This window comes from Rattus norvegicus, chromosome 8, assembly GCF_021556685.1.
Source record: "Rattus norvegicus strain SHRSP/BbbUtx chromosome 8, alternate assembly SHRSP_T2T, whole genome shotgun sequence".
NCBI lineage: Eukaryota > Metazoa > Chordata > Mammalia > Rodentia > Muridae > Rattus > Rattus norvegicus.
In genome coordinates, this window is record NC_141541.1 from 80118405 (window position 1) to 80143510 (window position 25106).

Genomic DNA, 25106 nt, shown 5'->3' on the forward strand with positions numbered 1-25106 from the left:
AGTCACGTAAGGCTGGTGCATGTGTCCCCACCTCTCCACTCTAATTCCCTGGGCCCTTGCCAGGCACAGCAGAGGGCATCCTGGCTCCTGAGAAAAAGCAGCCAGACCATCATAAACCTTATCTCGGCTTCCTTTCTCAGGATGACGATGCCCAAGCACTCGGCATGGTACCAGGCATGATGTTCAGGGGACTCTGTTTGCCTTGTATGGATGATTCCACACTGCCATACGAGTTATTTAAACTAGCAGCTAAGAGGGAGGTGGAAAGCCAAGGAGCCTTAGTGCAGCTTTAAGGGAGTCCAGGACATAAAAAGAGAGCTGTGGACCAAAAAGTGAGTTCCCCTGAATGTGCTGCTCTGGCTGCTGTCAGAGGAAGCTGCTGCCAGGCTAATCAGGAACAAGTTAAAACCTCCAGTGACAAAACCTTTACTCCTAAAGGGCCTGCCTAAAGGACTGTGGGAAGGCAGGATTTGGGGGGTGGGGGGGGATGTCCACACCAGAATCTCCACTGAAAGGGAGGCTGAGAGCTTGCGCAGTCAGTAAAGGGCTGGCCACACAAGCATGAGGACCTGGATTCAACCCTCAGAACCTACATTTAAAAAAAATCTGAGGAGGAGGAAGAGGAGGACGAGGAAAAGGAGGAGGAGGAGGAGGAAGAGGAGGAGGAGGAGGAGGAGGAGGAAGAGGAGGAGGAGGAGGAGGAGGAGGAGGAAGAGGAAGAAGAGGAGGAAGAGGGCTGGGGACACAGAGGCAAGTAGATCCCTGGAGTTTGATGGTCAGAATTGGTGAATCTCAAGATAGTGAAAGATCCTAAAGTTGAAAAACAGGTAGGTAACACCTGAGGAATCACAAAAGTTGTCTCTGGCCTCCACATGAACACAAACACACACATACACACACACAAACATACACACACACAAACATACACACACAGACACACAGACACACACACATACACACACACAAACATACACACAGACACACAGACACACACACACAAACATACACACACACAGACACACAGACACACACAGACACACAGACACATACACACACAGACACACAAACACACAGACACACACAAACATACACACACACAAACATACACACACACAGACACAAACATACACACACACTGAAAAATAAAAAAGTGAGACACTGGAAGCCTAAGATGAACAAAATGTCAACATATCCCCAAATTGTTCTTAAGAAAGAAAAACTACAGCCCTTCTTAGGCAAAGCATTATATGTTCCCTGGGTGCTTTCCACAGTACAAAGACAGGAAACTGACAAGATTTTCATGATTGGCAAGCAGCCTCCTGGCACTCAGGGAAGCCTGGGGACACCATCAGGAAAATGAAGGTGGGATTTAAAAAGGTGAGCAGAACTCAAGGGAGCTTGGGTCTTATGTAACCTTGACAGTGAAATTCTCTGGTTTTTAAAACATTTTTTATTGTTTTTCGATTTTGAGTATATGTGTGTCTGTGTGTCTGTACACCTGAGAGCAGGCGCTCGTGGAATCTAGGGGGTCTCAGATCCGCTGAAGCTGGGGTCATAGGCAGTTAGTTGTGGGCTGCCTGATGTGGGTGCCAAGGACAGAACTTGGGGCCTCTACAAGAGCAGCTCTTAATGCCTGAGCCATCTCTTGAGCCCCAATTCTTCTGTCTTTGGGGTAGGAATGACTGCATCCTTAGCACTGAGTGCTAAGCTCTCTGTCAGACCAACCTCGTCCAAAAGGAACGGCACAAAAGAAACAAGAGGTGATGAGAAGAGTCCTTCTAACAGTACTGTAGCCAATAGCAACTCAACTGGGGTCTCAGGACCAGGCTCACTCGGACTAACCTATATAACATACGCATTGAGCTACGTTTATGTGCCCCCTACCCTCCAGACACCCACTTCACCCTTCCATAAGGATGAAGTATCCATCTCCATCTTCGTAGCACACGGGTCACTTCTCTATTTACGGCGTTTTAATGTTTCCAAACAGAATTTTAAAATGTAGTGACTATGTGCTGGAGAGATGGCTCAGTGGTTAAAAGCACTCGTTGCTCTTCTAAAGGAACCAAGTTCAGTTCCCAGAACATACGTGGCAGCTCACAGCCATCTATAACTCTGGTTTCAGAGACCTAGTGGTCTCTTCTGGCCTCTAGGGCACTGTATGTATGTGGTACATAGGCATACATGCAGGAAAACACCAATATACAAAAAACGAAATAAATTTTACCAAAAAAAAGTCTGACCTGAGGAGAGACTATCAAAGGTCACATGCTGTCCCCCTATGCTTCCAGTACACGCCCACATCTTGTAACCGATGCAGTGGGACCTCATGTATTCAAGCTCCGGAAAAATATTCAGCTCGTGCTCAAAAGAGTGCTTGAGTTACGTTCATGTCCTGACCCTTGAGATGGTTTCTAAAAGTCCCAAAAATACAGCCCAGATGCAGAAAGGATGGATGTGAGCTAGGGGTGTAGCTTAGCTTCTAACCCTAAGCAGAGCCTGGGTTGGGTCCCCAGTGCCACATAAACCCCGAGAGGGTAATGCCTGCCTGTCATCCCAGCACTGGTGGCTGGAGGCAAGAGAACCAAAAGCTGAAGCCCATCCTTGGCTACCAAGCAAGTTTGAGGCCAGCCTGGGCTATCTGATACCAAGTTTCAAAAAACAGCAACAAAGAAACAAAACAAAACAAAAAAGCAAAAACAGAAACAAAACGAAAAACAGATGGGTGGGATGGCTCAGGCATTAGGAGCACCAGTCGCTCTTCCAGATGAACGGAGTTAGGGTCTCAGGACCCACATGCTGGCTCACCATCATCTATAACGCCAGTTTGAGGAGATCTGACATTCTCTTCTGGTCTCTGGGCACTTCCACAAAAGCATACACACACACTTAAAAACAAGCAAGCAAACAAACAAACAAAAACCCCAAAGGCACAACTAGAAGACAGAACAATGCACAAAGTGGTGGGACCCCATTTCTAACTCAGGGACTGTAGTCAAATCCCAACTGGATGCATTAGTTACCTCCCTGGGTGTTTGCTTTGTTTGTTTTGATTTTTGTTGTTGTTTTGTTTTGTTTTATTTTGTTTGTTTTCAAAACAGGGTTTCTCTGTGTAGCTCTGGCTGTCCTGGAACTCACTCTGTAGACCAGGCTGGCCTTGAACTCAGAGATTCACCTACCTCTGTCTCCTGAGTGCTGGGATTACAGGTGTGCACCATCACGGGTCATGAGGTGCAGAGGGTGAACCCCAGGGCTTCATGCATGCCAGGCAAGCACTCTCAACTCAGCTGCATCCCTAACCCAAGGCTTTCCTGGGTTACTTCCTGGGAAAAGTCTGATCCCTCCCCAGGGCTCACCCACTGGAGCAGCTTCCAGCGTTTGTCAGGCACTGGCACTCAGCTCCCTGGAGTTCTGCACAGGTTCTTCTGACAGGACATTTCTGTCCCCCAAAACCACTTTCTGACATGTTCATTGTCCCGACTTGCCAGATAGAAGGCAGGGTCCCTCCTTCCTGTCACTCAGGCCAGACCCTGTGGCATTAGCATGGGACACTCTTTTCACATCTTCTGGTGGGTTGGTCATTTCCTCCCAGGCCTCACACTCCAGTAAGGCACAGCCTTTGGACTCCCAAAGTTGCAGCTTCACTGAGCCAGTTCTTGAGTCGTTCCATGTTCTGGCTTCCCACAGTGTGTCTGGTTTAATTATCCTGAGCTTCACTGGAGGGCCATAGACTAGCACACATCCCTGCACCCCACTCTACACCCCTGTGCCCATCTCATCCGGCAAAGCTTAGTGGGAATGTCACACGGCCACACCTTGCTCCTTGCCACATTCCTGCCCCAGTATCTCATAGAGAGGAGGCACTGAGTGAATAAGTGAATGGGTAAAGGGACGAGTCCTTGTCAATGCACACAGCTCTGAGTTCCCAGCTGGGAGACGGCTCAGTGTGTATGATGATCTGAGTTTGAATCCCAAGTAAAAAGCAAAAAGTAGGACATGGCTGCATGTTCCTATAAACATGGCACGGGATGCGGGGAGGTACCGGGGCAGCTTCTGGGCATTTACTGGTCTACCAGCCTAGCTGAAACAGTGAGCCTCTGTTTCATAGGTCAAGGAAAGAATAGAGGACACTTGACATTCTCCTCTGCTCTACACACACATAACTACACCTGCATACTCATGTGTTCGTAACACACACACACACACACACACACACACACACACACACACACACACACAGTTTTTATCCTTACGTTTTCCATAACAGGGGCCAGGGAGAAGGCTCAGTGGATAAATGCCTATAAAATCATGAGGACCTGAGTTCAGATCTCCAGTGTCCTTTAACAACAAAAAGCCAGGTAACCACCTGAAATTCCAGTGCTGGAAAGACAAAGACACACTGGCCAGTCAACGTACAATTCAGTGAGCTCCACACTCGGTGAGAGCCTGTCTCAAAAATAAGATCTGGAGCAGTGACTGAGGAAGACAGCCGATGCCAAGGCCAGGCTTCCTCATGCCCATTTACATACACCTATGATGGAAACGCAAGTCCGCAGAACAACTCCCTGTCCTTTAGGCACCTCCAGCCAGAATGTTTTTCTCTGCCTTAGGCACAAGAACCATAGTTTCACTGTGGCATTTCTCCCCACCAATGACCGCTGTGTCACAAGGTATGCATGCTGTAAGAGAGGGACCAGGCCCTGGGATCATCAAGCCTGCATCATTGGAGAAAAATCAACAATGTGCCCAATGGACAAGTCACTTACAGGAACCTACTCCAAGAAGCCTACTGCAATAGAATCCTATGCTTACCCTCCCCCCGCCTTTCTGAGGACTGAGCTTTCTGAGGGGTCCCAGAGAACCAACTAGGGATCCTACATTCACCCAAGTCCTCATCAGAGAAAGAGCACATGGGCAAATGTGGCAAAGCAACTATGAAACAGAGCCACTGGGAGGTGCTCCTGGGGTGCAGGCTCCCTATGTCCCTGACCCACCTCCTGACTCCAAACCACAACCAATCAAGTCTCCAGCTGTCTCAATCTTCTGGGCAAAAGCGCCAAATGGGCTGTTACAAATGAGGAACACCTTCTAAAGACCACTAGTAGAGTTGTTTAAAAGGGAGTAGGGGGGCTAGAGAGATGGCTCAGTGGCTAGGAGCACCACTGGCTGCAATTCCAGAGGACCCAGGTTCAATTCCCAGCACCCACGTGGCAGTTCACAACTGTCTCTAAGTCCAGTTCTAGAGCACCTGATACCGTCAAAAGACATGCATGCTGGCAAAAAACATCAGTGCACATAAAAATAAATAAATCTAAACAAAGAAAGAAAAAGGAAAACAAACAAACAGAAGGGGCTAGGCATCCCCAGGCCTGTCAGACCAGCTCTTGGGAGGCAGAAGTAGGAAGATCTTGAGTTCCAGGCCAGCCTACACTATACACAGTGAGTTCCAGAACAGTATAGGGTACATAAGAGCTGCTGTCTCAAAGTAAAATGGGACAAGCAAAAGAAAACTAGAACATAACACTGTCTTAAAACAGAAGCAAATAAACTTCCTAAGACCGAACCTTAGCAGATCTGTGCACACACAGATACAGGTTATCTCTTGTTCAAAGTGACTATTATAGTTGGTGGCAGCAGGGACATTTCTGGTACAACCTTTCAACCTGCAACTCTCTTGAGTGACTGAGAGAAAGGATATTATCCAAACCCTGGCCCAAAGCCACCCGACCCAAAGCCACACGGGCATGTTGTGCCCTATTCTCAATGATTCTTCAGGTCCTAGACGACTTGGCTACCATGGAAACACCCTGTGGTTTGGAGCAGCTTCTCTTTCCTGGAGCACCTGTCCCTGAGCACAGCCTCATCTTTGGCTCTGGGCTCTCCCATGTCACTGGTACAGATGGCTGGGCCTTTATTGAACTACACCAGGCACGGAGCCATGTTTAAATGCACATATGAGGTCAGGAGAAATGTACACAGGAAAAGGACCATTCACATCTCCTTCAGAGCAAAGATGTGTCTCCACTGGCCTCCGATTTCCAAGCACCAAATCCTTTTTTCTCTCCCTAAGAGGACTTAGGGTCTGCTCTATGTCCCTTCCTACTCTGGGCCCTGGAACTGGTTTATGTAATAAAGCACCCTTACTGTGTGCAGATGTCTAAGTGAGGAAGTTTCACTGGCATGAAGACATCATCTAAGCATTCCATCCACCTTGGTTCTTTCTATAGCTCATAATTAACATGTCGTAACATGACATACAACCAACCATATTGAACTCTTCCTCTACAGCAAGCGGTGACATCCAGAGGCCATGCTATGACTGTACAGCACCACTAAGTGCTTCCCCAGAGTCTGATATATCATGCTTGCCGGCCTCCTGCAGCAGTTCTCTGGAGTGGTGGGGCCCTTGCCCCACAAAGCTTACGCTGTGTGGGAAAGAGTAACATGGACTCTGACAGTTGTATGTGCTATAAAGTTGCCTGGGAGACAGTTGGGTGGAGAAGGACCCCCTTTTGCTAGAGAGGTTTGGGAAGGCTGCTCTAAGAAGGGAACTTTTAGCTGGAAGGAGATTGCCAGCCTTGCACAGAGTGCCAAGCAGAGAGAGCAGTATGGACTGAAGTTTGCAGGGAAAACACAAACACAGACACAGATGCATACATACATATATACATATGTAGATACACACACACACACACACACACACACACACACACACACATAGTTAAAGACTCTACAAGGCTGACTGACAGACTGACAGATTAAACTTGCAATTATTGAAAGTTGGAATGTTGCAAATTCAGATTTAAATTATCTTGGGTTCTCTTTAGCTTCCTTTATAACCATCATCCATGGCCTACCCATTAGTCTAACCTAACAGCCTATAGTTGTCACGTGACTTTTTGGTATGTGTTAATGCACCACTCCCTTCTAAGTGTCATCAAAACACAGCTTCTGAGACCTGAAACAGGGCTTTGCTGTAACCTGCTGCCCCCAAGGTCCCTTAAAAACATCTTGATTTTTATATAACTATAAATGCTACATGAAAGCATTACCACACCGGAGTACGGTATTGGAGGCAGCCTGACTCCATATTCCTAGGCCAGTCTCTCATATCGCTTCAGAATAAATTACCTTATATTCCTTGAAGGAGAGAGCTGTTTTCATGTCAACAACAGGCTTAGAACTCTGAGCCAGGCAAGTCAGAGACTCAATTAGAAGGTTGACCCAGATCCCAGACAGAGTGAGCAGAGCCTCACAAGGCTCCAGGGTTTGCCAAGGTCGGAGAAAACACTAGCAAGACTCAAAGCCATGCAGAAACCCAGGCCCGGAGCAACGCAACTTGGAAGTGAGTGGGGCAAAGCTTCAGTGTCCTGTCACACGGTGTGCTCAGCTGCCAGTCAAGGCGTCACCTGGGAGTGTCTTAGAAACACTGGGAGTGCTGCTCAGTGGGTAGAGTGCTTGCCCACCATGCCTGAAGCTGTGGCTTGATCCCCAGAACTACACAAACTAGGTGTGGTGGTTAGGTCTGATATTTGAGACATTTGGGAAGTATAGGCAGGAGGATCAAGGTTATCCTTAGCTATAGACTGAGTTTGAGGCTAGCCCGGAATACATGTAACTGTCTCAAAGGAGAAAGGAAAGCCAAGCTATAAGACAGCAACCTTCCCTCCCCACACTCTCTCCTTCCACCCCCTGGCGAAACCTCTGCCAGACCTGGCTCCTGTCCCCAGCCTGGAAGTACGAATGCCAAACATAACCTGGGGCCCATGAGCAAAGAGCTGAGCAGGATCAATATTAACTGGAGGGGGCGTCACTTTCCTTCTTCCTCCTGGTAGTTAAGTGTTGTGCTGAGCGGCTGCCAAATTTCTAAGGGTATAGCAAGATCAGTGAAGGGTATGGTGAAGTTTTAACAAAGAACGACAGTGTCAGCCCAGGGAACTATCTCGGTGCCTCGGGAGTGCCAGGAAAGACATCAATAAGATAATCCAAATATACAAAACAAAGTCACTCCTGTCTCTCCTCTCCAGAACCCACTGTCCACCTCCACCTCCGCCCACCTCCTAGAGACGGATGACAATGTACAAAGAGAAAAGTGTTCGGAGGCGAACACACCTGAGCCTCCCCCCAGATGAGCCACTGCCAAGATCCCAGTTCTGTGTTTTGGACATCCAAACTTCTGCTTAGCAATGCTCTTCTCCATCCCTGACACCATATTGCTCACACCAGTCTTGTAACCATGGCAACCGGGGTCCATCCTCCACCCTCTAAGCCCAACTGTAACATGGGGCCCCTTGTCTTTGCCTCATGGCCTCACAACAATCAACAGAATAGAAACTCTTCAGATTGCAATAACAGCGAAATTAACTCTTAAATGCACCCACTATGGACCTTGACGTCTTTGCTCTGAACATTAACCCACTCAGGACTGCAGTATCCAAAACAAGCCTCTGGACATTAACCCAGGTAGACATTAACTATTAACATGCAGCTCAGGCCGGGTAGCCGATGTGCACAAAACCTGAAGGACAGAGGTATTCGAACGCCTGTGGTTTTCCCTGTAGGGACTAATTTATGCAGTTTATTTTATTTTATTTTGTATGAAAACCAAAGAATCCTTTTTTTTTTTTTTTTTTTTTTTTGGTCTCTGGCATGTCTCTCTTCTGGCGGCCTCCTGACCTCGGCTATGACCTCAGCAGACACCATGCTATGAAGTCTTAGACTAATGTACCTCGTGCCCTGACTGTCCTGGCAGCAGCAGGAAGCAGACATTCTTACTAAAACAGGTGTCAAGTTGTGAAATAGAACAGGCAACGTTTAAAAAAAACACAACCACTGCAAAGATAGGAAAAGGGAAATAAGAACTGGAGAGGGAAAAGGAAAAATAACACAAAAGGAGACAAAGAAAGGAAATTCCTGCTTGGCCATTTGGGGTTTTAAAGAAGTTGGGGCTCAGTGGTTAGAGCACTGGTTATTCTTTCAGAAGACCCATGTTCAGTTTCCCAGAACCTACGTGGTGGCTCACAGCCAACCGTAACTTCAGTTCCAAGGGGGTCTGACACCTTCTTCTGACCTCTGTGAGCTCCAGGGAACACACATGCTATTCACACATGCATGTAGGCAAAACTCATACACGTGAAACAAAATAAATATATCTTTGTTAAAGAATTTAGATGACTTGGAGCTGGGAAGGTGGCTTGGTCGATAAAGGGCTGGCCTTGATAGCTGGAGGATCTGAGTTTGACCCCAAGAACCCACAGAGGAAGAATAAAGTGACATAAACAGGTGCAGACACACCTTTGTGGCCCCAGTGCTGGGGAAATAGAAACAAGATGCTCCCTCACTGGTCAGACTGCCTAGCATAGATGGGGAGTTCCAGGCCAATGAGACACCCTGCCTCAAATATCAAGGTGACACCACCTGAGGAATGACCTGAGGTCAACCTCTGGCCTCCACATACACAGTCATGTGCTTATACCTACAGATGTGCATACACATAAAAAACCTGAAGCAATATCACGAAAATGGGGGAGGGGTACAGCTTGCAAAGTTAGCACTAGATCTGTGAGCCCGAAGACAACTAATTGTGCCTGCTGGAACTGATAGTCATTTCTCACAGACGGACGACTCTGGGATCATGGTACAGATACATTGACACTGAACAGTAAAATTTATAGATATTAGGTGGGAGCCACTTGTACCTATCTCACTGTTGGGAGGGGAAGGGACATGTGTGCAAAGGGAGAAGGCCAGAATGACCCATAATGTGAATGGTTAGAGTTGGAGACATAAATAGGAACTCATCTATTATCTGCTACACAGATGGTTCCATGTGAAAATATTTAAATGTCTGCATGTGAGGGTACACACACACACACACACACACACACACACACACACACACCTTCTTTGTTATTTTCAGCTGACAGAGCCCATAAGCAAGACCCTCACCCCACCCTCAAGTAGCAAAGAGCCACCTCCTCATACTTCCCTCTTACTTTCTAATACCAATAAATCCTCCATAGAGAGATCCACAGCTCACTGACAAAGGGGCTGATTCCAAGTATGGGACAGGGAATTCTCAAGTGGAGTGTGGAGCACTACATAGAATCAGATATTACAGAAGACAGTGGTGATGATGGCCATGACAAAGGGATTGCATATTTGAGCCAACTCAAAGAGCCCAATAGTCACAGCTAGAACAAAATTATCTAGGACTGGATGGTCACCCAGGTTATAAATTTCTAATTAGGGGTGTGTGTGTGTGTGTGTGTGTGTGTGTGTGTGTGTGTGTGTGTGTGTATGTGTGTAACAAACTAAATTGAATGGTGTTAGAGCTAGGGTTGTAGTTCAGAGGGTGTTCAACTAGCATACATGAGTCACTGAGTTTGATACCCAGCACTGATAGCCCAGGTATGGTAGCACACACCTGGAATCCGAACCCTGGAGAGATGGAGGCAGGAGGATCATAAGTTCAAGGTCATCCTCATCTTTACATGGAGTTCAAGCCTGGGTTACATGAGACCCTAAGTAAACACACAGTGTTGATAATGGAGCAACTAAGTGAAGGGTACACAAGGGAACTTCCTATGCGATCTTCAGTATTTTCTTACAAATCTAAAAATAGCCTCAAATAAGGTTTTCTTTAAAACATTAAAACAAAACAAAGGCCAACCTGACTCATCCTATGCCTGGGGTTTAATTGGGCAACCAGAGGAAGGTTACTAGTGGCCTTCCTTCAGCAGGTGACCTAGCTACATCTCTAAACATTGTTCTTGGATTACTGCTTAGCCTGAAAGGATGAGTTAATGACCTCCTGGGGCCCCATGAACACAGCATGACACAGAGGGGCTGAGCTAAGGCTCTGTCCCTGGATTATGTAGTTCTGATCTGTGGGGTGATAACTTACAAGCTTAAACAATTTCCCAGCATCCAAAGAATATAGCTACACTTTATCAAAACTGCTAACTGTGCCTCACAGACAGAAGGACCAAGAAGAGAGGGGACCTACACAGAGATGCACCTTCTCCAAGAACAGAACTTCTAAGTAAAGTGCACAATAGGGCAGAAAACAAACATCATACACCAATATCACTCCCGCATGGCTATCCTTGCTCTTCCCCTCTCTGTCACAGAGTCAAGGAGTCTGTGTCTCCAATGGAGATACGGTCATTGGATTGAAAATTAAAAAATGGACTTAGTCACAGAGCCGAACCAAGTGAAACCAAACAGGAGTGAAGAGGAGAGTGTATGCAGAGCGAGGAAGAAAAAAGATGGAGGCCAACTACATGGAGAAAATATTCATTACGTTTGTGTGAACACAGGAAGTGCTGACGGGGGTGTAATTGGACTCGGTACAGGAGGCGACCATGTTAAAACACCCCTTAATAAGCACTCTCTGTGTCCTGGCTTTCCTGACCCGAATGTGGGGAGTCTTCTCCCCTCTTGCGATGACTCCTCCTTAGTTACCTCAGATCACTGGGGGTGCCCCTGACTCAGGCAACTTGGATATTAAAACAAGACTAGGTACCGTCATCAATTCCCCAGAGCATAGGCCACCCCTGTAGGGATGTGAACCCAATGGCTTCAAAGCCTCGAGCCACCTAGCAGAACATAAGATCTGTCACTCGACAATGAGGTCCCCCCAAAACCAGGACCTGGTCAAGTTCTAGGACAGGCTTTCCAACAGTGTTCCTCAAAGCAACTATCACTCTATATCTATGTCATTTTTAAATGTTTTACTTAATGTCAACCTCCCTTACCAAACCAAAAAAACCAAGACCACATGGAACGGACACTACAGGCTTTGAACTCAATGAATGAGACACTCCCATCAATCTAAGACTTCTCCTTCAAAAAAGACAACAGGACATTGCACTCCTGAGAGACCAGTGCAGAGTTTGACTGCAGGGCCACTTTACCCATAGGTGTCTGATGCTAAACACAACAGTAATTATCACTAATTAATAATGATTACTAATACAGTCATAAATCATGATGACCATTCACGATGTGTCAAGGATGACGCTAAACAGTACATATTTGTCATGCTTTTCTATGAGCCTACCGGTAGGTATCATGTAATTTGCCACCATTTTGCAATGAAGCAACTAAGACTCAGAGGGATTCAATCACTTGCCTAGGGTCACCTAGTAGCTGTGACAAAGCCAAAGGTTTCGTGTACCTATCCGCCTCCAAAACTCAGCTGTACACCAAGCAAAGGCATCTTAATTAAGGGCCTGGACGCTATCCAACACTCACGATGCTGCCCAACACTCTGATCCCAGGAGAACCCCTCTACAGTCAGAAAATTTTTTAAATGACTAAATGAGCTTTGAAACTCATCTTCAGTGTAGGTTGTGGAAGGAGGTCCTTGCAGAGAATTATAAAAAGACAGGGGTAGGGTGGTGGGTGCTTGTGGCATACTTGCCAGGAAACCAGCCATTGGGCATAGACCAAAGATGTGTCCATGCCCAGCATTGAGGACAAGTTTCCAGGCCACCTTGGTCCTGATCCTGTGTGGACCTGAAAGTATCTCAAATTCACAGCAGATGGAAGGGGGAGAAAGAATAGACAACTCTTTTTCTTTTCTTTTTTCTTTTTTCGGAGCTGAGGACTGAACCCAGGGACTTGCGCTTGCTAGCAAGCGCTCTACCACTGAGCTAAGTCCCCAACCCAGAATAGACAACTCTTATATTCCAATATGTGAGCTCAGAAGTCCTCCATGCTGGTCTCCCAAGAAAGCAAACTGAGAGCAGGAAGCATGGGGCCATTATGGGATGGAATGAGGTCATGAATGAGGAAGCACTTTATCAGCTGTGATACATGAGGGAAACAAGAGGAAGCAAGCCTGTATTCCTGGAGTCATTGTAAATCGGACCTCTGCTTTGTGCTCGCTCTTTCTCCCTCCCTCTCCCTCCCCTTCCTTCTATCTTTTTCCATCTCTTATTCTCAGACCTGGTAGACACAACACAATGATGGCTCCAGAGCAGGGATTCCAAGCTCCCTTTGCAGGGCAAGGGACTGGCCTGGGTTCCCATTTTGGAGGAGCACCCAAGTACATTGCTGGGTTTCTGAAACGCAGCGTCTCGTTTCCTGTGGACAGTTATCCATGACCCGCTCCCTACAGCTCCATCCTGGGTAATGGAGGAAGCTGGGGGTTAGGAACAGGAACTGTGCCTTCAAAGTGGCCTAGAGGTAGTTAGGAAACCATCAGGTAAGATGGGGGAAGGAGCTGGGCAGCCTTACCTTTCTCAGCTCCTAGCAGCCCCATGAGCAAGTGCGTGGTTCCCTCCAGCATCTTCAGAGCCACAAGGAAAACATCTCCCTGATGCTGACTGCGTCCAACGTCACCAACCAACTCTCCTGCCCCCTCCTCCCTGATGAAGACCCAGTGAATAAATCGGGTTGGTCTCTATATGTTGGGTTGTTCTTCCAGATCAACATGGTTCATGTAATTACACCCCATCCCCTTACTTTACAAAGAATCATCGCACATTCCAGGATTAAGACGTGAGCATCTTTGAGGAGTCCCGGTCCCTACTGGAGGAGAAGCAAACCTTGTTTTTCTGGGCCTTTTTTTTTTTCTATTTAAAATAAGGGAGCCAGACATACAACACAGGCCTGTGAAATCAGTGCTTGGGAAGATGAGTCTGGGAGATCAACCTGAGCTCCATAGGAATACCTTGTCTCAAAGAACAAGCAAAGAGACCATACCAGATCATCTAGACAAAGTCACTGACGATAGCTGTGTGACTGCTGTAAACAACAGGTCCAGATTGACAGGGCAGAATGTTAACCACACAGTAGGTTCTCATTGAGTCAAGAATTCCCCCAACCCATGCCAGAGACACGTGTGTCCCTCAAGCATGCAGACTTATAGGCATATCCAGAAAGGGTCCAAGACAACAGCCCCAAGAGCCAGGTAGACCCTACTGACCAGTGTCAAATATCCCCTCACCCCTGACAGAAGGGAAGCTACAGCCTAGACTCAGTCTCAAGGGCCTGGATTAAGTAAAGACAATTTCAGAGATTCCAAGAGAGGGCACTGGTGCAGAGGAGGGAATGAGACCAGGAGTAAATAAACTCCCATCAGCTACAGATGCCAGAGGGGCCGTCATGTGAAAAGGAGATTTCCCGTTCTGGGCGGTTTGAAGAGCAGGGACAATTCCATTTGGGCTTGCCTGACCTACATACCCCAGGATAGCAGTAAATGAAAGCTCAACACAGCATTTTAAAATTACTTAAAACATTATGAGGGCTGGAGAGATGGCTTACCAGTTAAGAGCACTGGCTATTCCCAGCACACACATGGAGGTTCACAACCAGTTATAACTGCAGTTTCGGGGGCTCAACACCCTCTTCTGGCCCCCATGGGCACTGAACATACATTGTACATGTACACGCATACTGGCAAAAAAAAAAAAAACCACCAAAAAATAAAAATAAAAATAATCTCAAAAAATATATATATATTTTTAAAAACACTATAACTGGTTTCGGTAACTCATTGTACAGCTGTGAAATACAAACTTTGTAAGTAACAGTGTCCTGTCACAATGTCAAAAGTTTGGGCACACCTGTAAGACAAGAAAGCAAGCATTTCAACAGAGATGCCCAAAGAGAAAACAGGGTATTTTAGGAGACAGAAAAATGTCCATTGCTGGGTGTGGCTGACCGTTCACAGACACATTTGAGATGAGAGTCTAGAGTCAGTGAGGACAAGAATCTGAGAATCAAACTCTCAGACTCTGATCCCTTTACACGTACAGAAAACATCCAGATAATCTCACAAAGGAGCTCAGGGACAGGAGGGAAGAAGGCAGGACACTGAGGAGCACGGCGGAGCCTTCCTGACCCTGCCTTACCTGCAAGCAGTCAATTAATTAACCTCTTCACCGGGAGGCCTCATGCCTGCCCGCCCCTGGGAGAAGGTGGTTTGGATCCGTTCCCTATGAGTCTGTAGCCTGGACCAGAGAATCAGTGATACTCTCACTTCAGGCCATCATTAGTACCTGTCTCATCCCAGGACAAGTTCCTGCTGCTGGTTGCCATCCCAGAGGAAAGACATCATCAACCCAAGCCAGTCCCCAGAAGGAAACCAGGGAATGGTGCACGAAAGTTTGATCGGGCTGTTGAGACAGTCGGCGCCGATCAGGTAACTGAAAACAGAGTCAGAAGCTTGGCTGGAATTTTCCAAGAAGCATTTGATGCACTTGGCTTAGAAACTTTTCTGAACTAAAACAAACGTTTCAGAACTAAAACAACGGCAGGAAATTGCACGGGGTGCTGCAAAGTATTAAGAAACTGCGTACTGAAGTGAGTTAAAGGCTGATGAAATCAGACGCCCTTAACCCCAGCATTTGGGAGACAGATGCGATTGGATCTCTGTGAGTTAGAAGCTAACCTGGTCTACATGGAGCTAACCTGGTCTACATGGAGAGCTTCAGGACAGCCAGGGAAGCCTTAGTAAGAACTCTCACAGAGAGTGAGAGAGACGGACGGACAGACAGACAGAAACAGAGAGAGAGACATGAGTGAGTGTGAGAGAGACAGAGACAGAAAGACAGAGACACAGACACAGAGCCAGAAAGAGGAGGAGGAGGAGGAACAACGGCAACAACTTTGGTGGGTCTTATATGGCAGAATGTCCCCTCAGCTAACCTGCAAGTTCCCTGCCAAGAGGAACAACTGAATACTTTGATAGGTGGCTGGAGGAACAGATGGGAATGTTTTTATATTCTGTATATGAAGACTCACTTGTACTTCATATTACAGAAAGAAGAATGTGTGCATGCATGCACACATTATTATCAGCTAAACACCACACACTTCTAATGGTTTGCTGGAGCACAGCCCCTGCCAGAGGACAAGGCTGGTACAAGCAGGAAATAATTTGACACGACAGTCCAAGAAGTGCCTAAGCCCAGCCAGTCACAGGAGTGAGGAGAGCAAGGGATGGCAGTGATAAAGAAATAAAGACATCATAGGTCTCAGAAAGGCAGCCAACCATCTAACGGAGGAGAGGGCTGAACTCTGGAATGACACACTCTGTTGCCCGCCCCCTCCCCTATATAATCAGCTGACTGGAGACGGTTTGAAGGCAGCCTTCTAGGATATCAGACAGCAAGCCCTCTAGAGACAGTGCAGTTTTAAGATTCAACTCCTCCCCTGCTGATTGGCTTCTGAAGTGGAGGGAGCATAAAACTGAATTTACATATAACTTTGTAAGTCTGAGAGAGTGATGACGGCAGAGGCAGCCAGCAGAGAGCCCAGAATGCTCTATCCCCAGACAGCATGATGCCGGGCTCTAGATCCTGATGAAATGCGCCCATCTTCAACCAGGAGAGACTCTGACATTGGCTCTGGCAACAGAGTCCCTCAGTGACCCTCAAACTGATACTGAAACATTCCCAATGCCATCATGCAATTTGTTAGCACTTTAATTTTTTAATTGTGTGTGTGTGTGTGTGTGTGTGTGTGTGTGTGTGTGTGTGTGTAAGCGCGCGTGTGCCTGCATAGGCCAGAAGAAAACATCAATCCCTTTCATCTCACAAGCATGTATACATACATCCACACACATGCATATAACACACATGCACAAACACTATTTTTTTATCGTTCTAGCAAAAGCAGAAAGAAGCAGCTAAGACATGAGTACATCACATTTAAGACTGGTAGATGATAGTTCTGGGCCATTCCATAGCTCCACTTTTACCAAATCAGGCTCCCTCTTAAACATGGTCCTCAAACTGCAAGAAGAAAACACTAAGCATAGCACAGCTTGTGTGAAATAGCAAGGAATCTCTGAGTCCTGAGCCCTCTGTATCAAACACTCTGGTGCTGATGGCTGGAGCCTCTAATCTCCAAATAGGGAGGGACCATAGCCACCAGCTAGGCCTAGACTGGCAAGTCTGAACGCCAAAGGCCACAGGAAAGGCTCTGCAGGGCACCTTCAGTTCAGGACTCCTCCCCAGTTGTTTGGGTTTTCAAACCAAACATGGTTTTTATTGGACCTATTTCTCCGAATTTTTCTCATAAGAAAAACAACTCCCTGGCTAGGCTCAATTTAGAACACACAGCCACACCTACACTTTATCTGAGTGGCTTCCAATTATCTAAAACCCTCACAGGCCAGGGCCAATTTCAACAATTTCTTCAAGTGTGTAAGCGCACACTGTATGCATGCTGAGAGAGGTGTGAACGCATATGCAAATGCATGTGTGCACCTGCACATAGAGGTCAAAGGTCAACCTCAAGTATCATCCAGGAGACATTTTAAGACAGTATCTTTCACTCAGCATGAGAGGCAGAGTTTGAGGCCAGCCTGGTTGATAGAGTGAGTTGTAAGTTCCAAGACAGCTAGGACTATACAAAAAAACCCTGTCTCGGGGGAATAAAAAAAGGCATTTCTCACTGGCCTGGAGCTTATCAATCAGAGTAGTTCCAGGGATCTAGCTATCTTGGCCTCCAAGCTCACGTTACAGAACCTGGATTCTTATCTGGGTTCTGAAGATCAAACATAAGTCATCTGAGTGCTGTACCGACTGAGCCCTCTCTCCAGCCCAGCCCTTCTTTCTTTCTAAGATTTATTTTTTTTTCTTTTTTTTTTTTTTTTCAGAGCTGGGGACCGAACCCAGGGCCTTGCGCTTCCTAGGTAAGCGCTCTATCACTGAGCTAAATCCCCAGCCCCTAAGATTTACTTTTATCTTATGTGTATGAGTATGTTTTGAAAACACGTGTGTGTGTGTGTGTGTGTGTGTGTGTGTGTGTGTGTGTGTGCGTGTGTGCGCGCGCCTCATGTGAACATAGTGTTTGAAGTGCATCAGATCCTGTGGAACTGGAGTTGTGAGCTGCCATATGGGTGCTGGGAACTGAGCACAGCAGGTCCTCTGCAAGAGAAGCAGAGGCCGCCTTCACAGCCGAGCCATCACTCCAGTCTGATCACAGACCATTGCCCAGATCTCAGCAACCCAAGAGCATCTCGGTTCCTCCTCCTGCTCTTCCTCCTCCTCCTGCTCCTCCTCCTCCTGCTCCTCTTCTCCTTCGTTCTCCTCCTCCTCCTGCTCCTCTTCTCCTTCGTTCTCCTCCTCCTCCTGCTCCTCCTCCTCCTGCTCCTCTTCCCCTTCTTTCTCCTCCTCCTCCTCCTCTCCTCACACATAGAGGCAGTGGCTGCTGCCATTGCCCTGCCCCGCTCTCTCAGTCCTCTCTCCTGCACACCAGCGCCCTAATTCAGACCAGCGTGTGCTTCACTTGGATTGCAGCAGCACATCTTTTAGGAACCTCAGGTCACAGATGCCTCCTCCTCCTCCAAACCACTCTCCTAGTATCCAGTGTGATCATTTCAGACAAGTCCCACACACTCACACTTCAGCTAAAAAGCACTCGATTCTTTCAGGATAAAAGTGTGAGCTTCACAGCCTGTAGACAGAACCCCAGCTCCTGACATTTCCACGCATGCGGCAGCCCTGTGGTCTCCAAGGGCAGCAGGATCCTTTCCCGGCTCAAGCATCCCCCCTGACCTTGCTCTTCTCAGGCCTGGCTCTTCCCTTGACCAGATTCCCGGATTTCTGTTCCCTGACGCATTCACATACTGCAGTGGGCCTCATCCCAATGTGCCTTTGTCTGCCAATGTGCCTGGGCTGCAAGGGTGTGCCCTAGCTTTAATCCCTATCTGTCTAGTTCCTAATAAACAGTACGCAATGGATAACCCGGGACCTGAGTGAGAGGGCAAAAGTCAGCTTTGAGAGGGGAGTGGTGTCCTGTACCTTTAATCCCAGGACTAGAAAGGAGGAGGCATGAAGATCTCAAGTTCAAGGCCAGCCTCATATAGAAATCCAGCCAGCTGTATAGTGAGATCCCATCTCAAAATAAAGAAATCAATAAAATAATCAACTTCGAGGGAGTCTAAGAATTCCTTGCTGCTTGAGGTAAGAGAGACGGGTAAGTACAGTATCACCCAGAGATCTCCCTCTGAGAAGATGGCTCATGCTACACCATGTTCAGAGTAACAGACCCTGTGATCCCAAAGAGAACCACCACACTGGGTACACTGCAGACCAGAGCCTTGTCTACCAAAGAACATAACTTCAGTTTATGACTGTGTGCATCTGTCCATTAGAGATTCAGGCCTCAGGGAAACCTAACTCTGAATAATGTCCTACAATCCTTTCCAAATAGAAGAGAACTATCTGAACCAGTATATTAAACTTACAAAATTTAAATATCAAGAGGGAATATCTTGATTTGGGTAGCAAAAAGACTAGTTATTGTTTTTTTTTTTAAATTTTTACTGCATTTGTGAACATGGGGGAGGGGACACACGTGACAAGAAGTGAGAGTGGGAGGTCAGAGAACAAACAGGTGGAAACCGGTTCTCTCCTTCTACCACATAGGTCTCAAGGATTGAACTGGAGTTATCAGGCGTGGCAGCAAATGCCTTTATCCCACGAGCCATCGATTGTTATTCTAACAAGCTTTCTGGTGGAAAAAAAATCACATCCACAATAGGACTGTGTTTCAAAATTCTCGTTGAACATGTGTGGGATGTAAGAACAAAAGCAAAGCACTGGGGAAGGCAACGCAGACGGTAAGGGTCTCTCCTTAAAGAATTTGCAAACAAAGAAAGCGCCATCCAAACACCAGGTTGCCATGAATTCTATCAAGTCAGCCAGGATGTACACAGCCATCCATCCAGGAAGCCCGTTTCCAGTTCATCAGAAGACCCAGCCATTGGCTATCCCTACTCCCAGAAAGCAAGAAGCCTTTTCCACCCTCTATGCATGGCCCAGAAATAAAAATAGTCAGAAATCATATATCAGCTAGTCCAGAAAATACTAGGCTACTATTTTGTAAGTACTTGACATTTTGATAAATAAATAAATGTAGGTAAAATGTTTTATACTGTATGCAAAGCCCAACAAGAAACTGAGGGCATACGGTCGTCGTGGTTTGGAATTGGATGGGCACTTCTGTGGCTATTTGATGACTGCACTGCATCTGTGCTTGGCATTTTTAAACACAGTTTAAAACCCTCAGGATCCGGCGTGCATCTGGTTCCTGGAGATGTCCCAGATCTTTAGTTCCCACCTTCTTCCCCCTCACATACACTGTTCCCCACAACACCCATTACCAAGTTACACCACCTTGTGATGACTGAAAAATGACCTCCACAGCAAGTCCTGTCTCCTTCACCAGACTTCTCACCAGCATCCTTCTCAGAATGCTCAACAGACTCTCAGCTACCATTTGAATGAACCCTTGAGATGACTCGAAAAGTCCGCGCCCCCCCCACCCATCCCCCCCCCCAGAGTACTTCCTCCCCCGCCCTCAATCCAGCTACTTCAGCTCCCTTGCTCTTCCCTGTACACACCGTCGATCCTCCTGTCCTTTGATGAGTATCTGAGACTTTCAAGTCCTGTCCTCCTGTTCTAGGCCCTTCCTCCTAACAGCCAAGCAGGCAGGCCAGCTGCAACTCAGCTTCTTGTTTCAGAGAAACTCTCCCAACAGCTCATAGGAAGGGCCTTTCCGATAAGGGAGGCCCCAAGCCTCCGGACCACATTGTTCTTTTTGGCTTTTATCACCCACCGATAAGCCTTTATCTGCTGGTATGTTTATTATGTCTCCACCACTACCCTTCAGGCCGTCTTGATGGGGCCTTTGATTAGCCAGATCTTTAGGATCTGGCACTCAGCAGCAGGCAGTGGGGAACTGCCCAGCATGCACAAGTACATGAATAAATGGATCAACCAATCAATAAATAGCATTTGTATTAAAAGTTGTATCCTGCCCAGCAGTGGTGGTGTATGCCTTTAATCCCAGCAACCAGGAAGGACAATCAGGAAAATCTCTGAGTTGGACCAGAGAGGAGGCTAGCCTGGTCTACAAATCGAGTTCCAGAACAGCAAGGGCTGAAGAAACCCTGTCTCAAAAAAAAAAAAAAAAAAAAGGTAAAACAAAACAAAACAAAAAACAAAACAGAAGAAAATGTATCTCCAAAGAGCTCTTCGAAAGTTCCAGCTTAGCCATGTTCCCACCCCTGGAGCTCATTGTAGGAAGAGTTGCAGATCCCACGGTACAAAAGTAAGGAAATCACAGGGACAGGCTGGTCAGAGGACAGGAAGCTCTTACCTGAGGGTGGTACAGATAAGGCCACCACTCACAGTGACCCACAGCACGAGACATCAGATATGCCAGCCAGAGAAGAAAGGGAAAAAACCCCATGAGAGGAAGAACTGGAGTATGGCGTCCAGATTTACAGTAGGGCAGGTGAAATGGAACAAGTCCATGATGTTGATACCAGAAAACATACAACAGCTCTGAACAGCTGACAGAGCATGACAAATATAGAGGCGAATGCTCGCAGCCAACCATTAAGCTGAGAACGGGGTCCCCACTGGAGGAGTTAGAGAAAGGATTGAAGGAGCCAAAGGGGTTTGCAACCCCATAAGAACAACAATACCAATCAACCAGAGCTCCCAGGGACTAAACCATCATCCAAAGAGTGCACATGGACAGACCCATGGCTCCAACTGCATATGTAGCCTTGTTGGGTACCAAGGGTAATGTCAGAGAGGCGGGAAGGGGTAGGTGGATGGGTGGGGGAACACCCTCATAGAAGAAGGTGAGCAGGGTGGGAAAGGGGGCTTATGGACAGGAAACTGGGAAAGGGAATAACATTTGAAATGTAAATAAAAAAATCCAATAAAAAATGTGGCAGTGAGAACATCTGCTGAGTAGTAGGGCGCTTGCTTAGCATACATACATGAGGTCTGTGTACCATTCCCAGCTCCGTTACACACTGTGGGGAGGGAGGGGGATGAGGGGATGGGGAGGTGTCCAGCTCCATTACACACTCTGTGTGAGTGTGTGTGTGTGTGTATATGTGTATGTGTGTGCATGTGTGTGCATGTGTGTATGTGTGTATGTGTGTGAGTGTGTATGTGTGTGCATGTGTGTGCATGTGTGTATGTGTGTGCATGTGTGTGTGTATGTGTGTGCATGTGTGTATGTGTGTGAGTGTGTATGTGTGTGTATGTGTGTATGTGTGTATGTGTGTATGTGTGTGTGCATGTGTGTGTGTATGTGTGTATGTGTGTATGTGTGTGTGCATGTGTGTGTGTATGTGTGCATGTGTGTATGTGTGTGCATGTGTGTATGTGTGTATGTATGTGTGTGCATGTGTGTATGTGTGTGCATGTGTGTATGTGTGTATGTGTGTGAGTGTGTGTGTGTATATGTGTGCATGTGTGCATGTGTGTGTATGTGTGTATGTGTGTGTGCATGTGTGTGTATATGTGTGCATGTGTGTATGTGTGTGCATGTGTGTGCATGTGTGTATGTATGTGTGTGTATGTGTGTGCATGTGTATGTATGTGTGTGTATGTGTGTATGTGTGTGAGTGTGTGTGTGTAGGGAATGGGGGAGGTAAGAGAGGGTGGGAGTGAGGTAGCGAAATGTACTTCTACATAAATGTACTGCATGAAAGTGTCAAAGAACAAAAAGTGTTTTAAAGATCTATTTATTTTATGAGTAGGGTGTTTTTGCCTGCTTGTCTGTCTATCACAGCAGTCAAGAGTATTGAATTCCCTGGAACTAGAGATACAGATGGTTGTGAGCTGCCGTGTGGAGTCTGGGAATGGAAATGGGCCCTCAGGAAGAACAACCACTGCTCCTCCCCACTGAGCCTTCTCTCCAGCCCTTGGGGGTTTTGCTTTGCTTTGAGAGATTAGAGGGATTGCTCCAGGGTCTAGAGGGCTTGCTGTTCTCATGGCGGATGTGAGTTTGGTTCCCAGTACCCACAACTCACTGAGTCAGGCAGCTTACAACCTCCTCTAACTCCAAATCCAGGGCTTCTGATATCTTCTGGCCTCTTGTGAGCACCCACACTCATGTGTGCATACATACATACACACATACATATATACATACATACATACATACACACATATATACCACACACACTTTTTAAAAGAAAAAAGATAATTATTTTTAAAAGGCACGTTCAAAGTTGTTCTGGTATACAAAATGAGACCCTATCTCAAAGAAACAAAACAAAAAACAAAAACATGTCCTTATTATAACATCATTTGCATTGTGGTTTTGATCCCACTGTAGGCTTTCCATAGGGATCATGGGAAGAGATGTCATAAAAGGGAGAGCCAGTCTACCATGTTTTGGGAGGAGGAAAAGTATTGCCTAACCTCTATGAAATGCCACCCAGCCTATGACTATGCCAACAACATCATGAATATTCACAATAACTTAATTTAATCCTCACAAAGAACCCACTGTGCTGCTCCAGGACCATTGGATTCAGTGTGCTCCAGTCCTTCCTTCCCACTCCCCTTACTCCAAATGGAGCTAATTGCTGAGGTCTAAGTAGAAATAGAAGGACTTTACTCATGTTGGGCTAATGTCTACTCAAAATCAGGCTCCTCCCTCTGAGGCCTGAGGGAGTCACTCTGTGACCTCCTCATTGGGAGAAAATGTGATGTGTTCTGTCTTTGCCTTCCTGGTATTCTTGAAAGCTGAAGAGACCAGAGAGAAGGCCCAGTCTCAGCCTTTCGGGTCAATGGCCTAAGGCTCTGAGAAACCACAGTCAAGAGCTTCAAAACACTGAACAAAACTGCTACAGAGGTTGGGGATTTAGCTCAGTGGTAGAGCCCTTGCCTAGCAAGCGCAAGGCCCTGGGTTCGGTCCCCAGCTCCTAAAAAAAAAAAAGAAAAGAAAAAAACTGCTACAGAAAGCATTTGTATAAAAATGCACCCCTTTGCAAAAAACATTTGGTATAAGGGCACATATATGAATCAGTAAGTTCATTCAGGGTGTCATCCCCCCAGCTTCATAGAAATGCGGCTTCAGAAAATCCATGACAGGGTCACAGATTGATTAGAACTGCATTCTTCTGGGAAAATGTCTTACATGCTGAGAGACAGACAGACAGACAGACAGACAGACAGACAGACAGAGACAGACTTGCCATGCATAAATCCATGAAGATGCCACGCCACAGTCGTGTACCAGAGGGCAGAAAGGAAAATTTGCTTAGCTCCAGTGTTTCCGAAGACACAAGGCTGGGCTTTTCCAGTTAGCAGGGAAAACGGAGCGAAAGCTAAGCCATTTTCCTGGAAATACCACGGGGCTTCCAGGTCCCTGGACTTCTGAGCCCAGTTCTTGTTCTCCTCATGAGAACAAGAGCCCGGGCGGTCTTGAGAAAGGGCCACGGGGCAGAGGCGTTTCTAACAGACTAAATCAACACCTCAAATTACAGGGGAAGCCACAGCTGCCCACAGAACACTGGCCCAGGGCACTCCCTGGACAGCAATCACACTGAGGTGTCTCTGGGAGCAAGGAGTGTGGGAGGTCTCTTCCTGGATAGGCCAAGGGGAGGTCCCTGGTTTCCCTGGCAGTACACGTGTCTTCTGAAGAGATGCCCCCTCACTTCAGGGGAGCCAACCCAGGCCAGGGAGGAGCTGCCCCTCTAGACTTGGAGAATGGTACCCCGGCCATTCTCTCATCTGAGGATGTTTTTTGCCCCCCACAGCATTGCCTCTGTCTATTTAAACTGAGTATTTGCCGGCTTGCCTCTAGCAGCCAGATGTTGCCTTTCCAGGGTTGTGTATTTCCGTAATGGTTTCCAGAAGCAAATGCTCCAGCCACTGAGGTTTGGACATGGAATTCACCATGAAAGCACTGAGGCTCAGCCTCTGCCAGGACTCTCAGGGCTGCGCACAATGGAGCAGGCCTTTCTGATCTTCAAAGTCAATGAGAACTGTTTTGGAATAAACACCCTAGCATCCTTAAAGAGTTCTTCCCCGGCCCCCAACCCTCCCCACCTCAGGTTTTGATTGTAGATTTGGGAATTAAAAAAAAAAGTCTATTTGATCAAAAGAAGCTTTACATGGTTGAGAGAAAGTGTTTTAAACATACTGTGATGCTTGCAAAAACAGTATCATTTTCTTAGCACCAGAGTCTTGGCTTAAATGTCTCCAGGAAACCAGCTCTGTGGACAGGAGGTCCAGCCCACTGAGAAAGCACAGCATGAGTCAGGCACAGACTGGTCCAGCCAAGACCACCGGGCTGGTTGCCCCTGGGAGACAGACCCCCTT

At 46.9% G+C, this 25106-nt stretch overlaps 1 protein-coding gene across 9 annotated transcripts in view; it reads right to left on the reverse strand.

Annotated features, from left to right (window-relative positions):
- Cgnl1 (cingulin-like 1) overlaps window positions 1-25106 on the reverse strand; it is a 165529-nt gene that overhangs the window by 123725 nt on the left and 16698 nt on the right. For 2 of the 9 annotated variants that reach the window (XM_087562159.1, XM_087562161.1), the window contains exon 1: window positions 15012-15169. The gene's annotated coding sequence lies outside the window, so the exon portion shown is untranslated. 9 annotated transcript variants of the gene reach the window in all.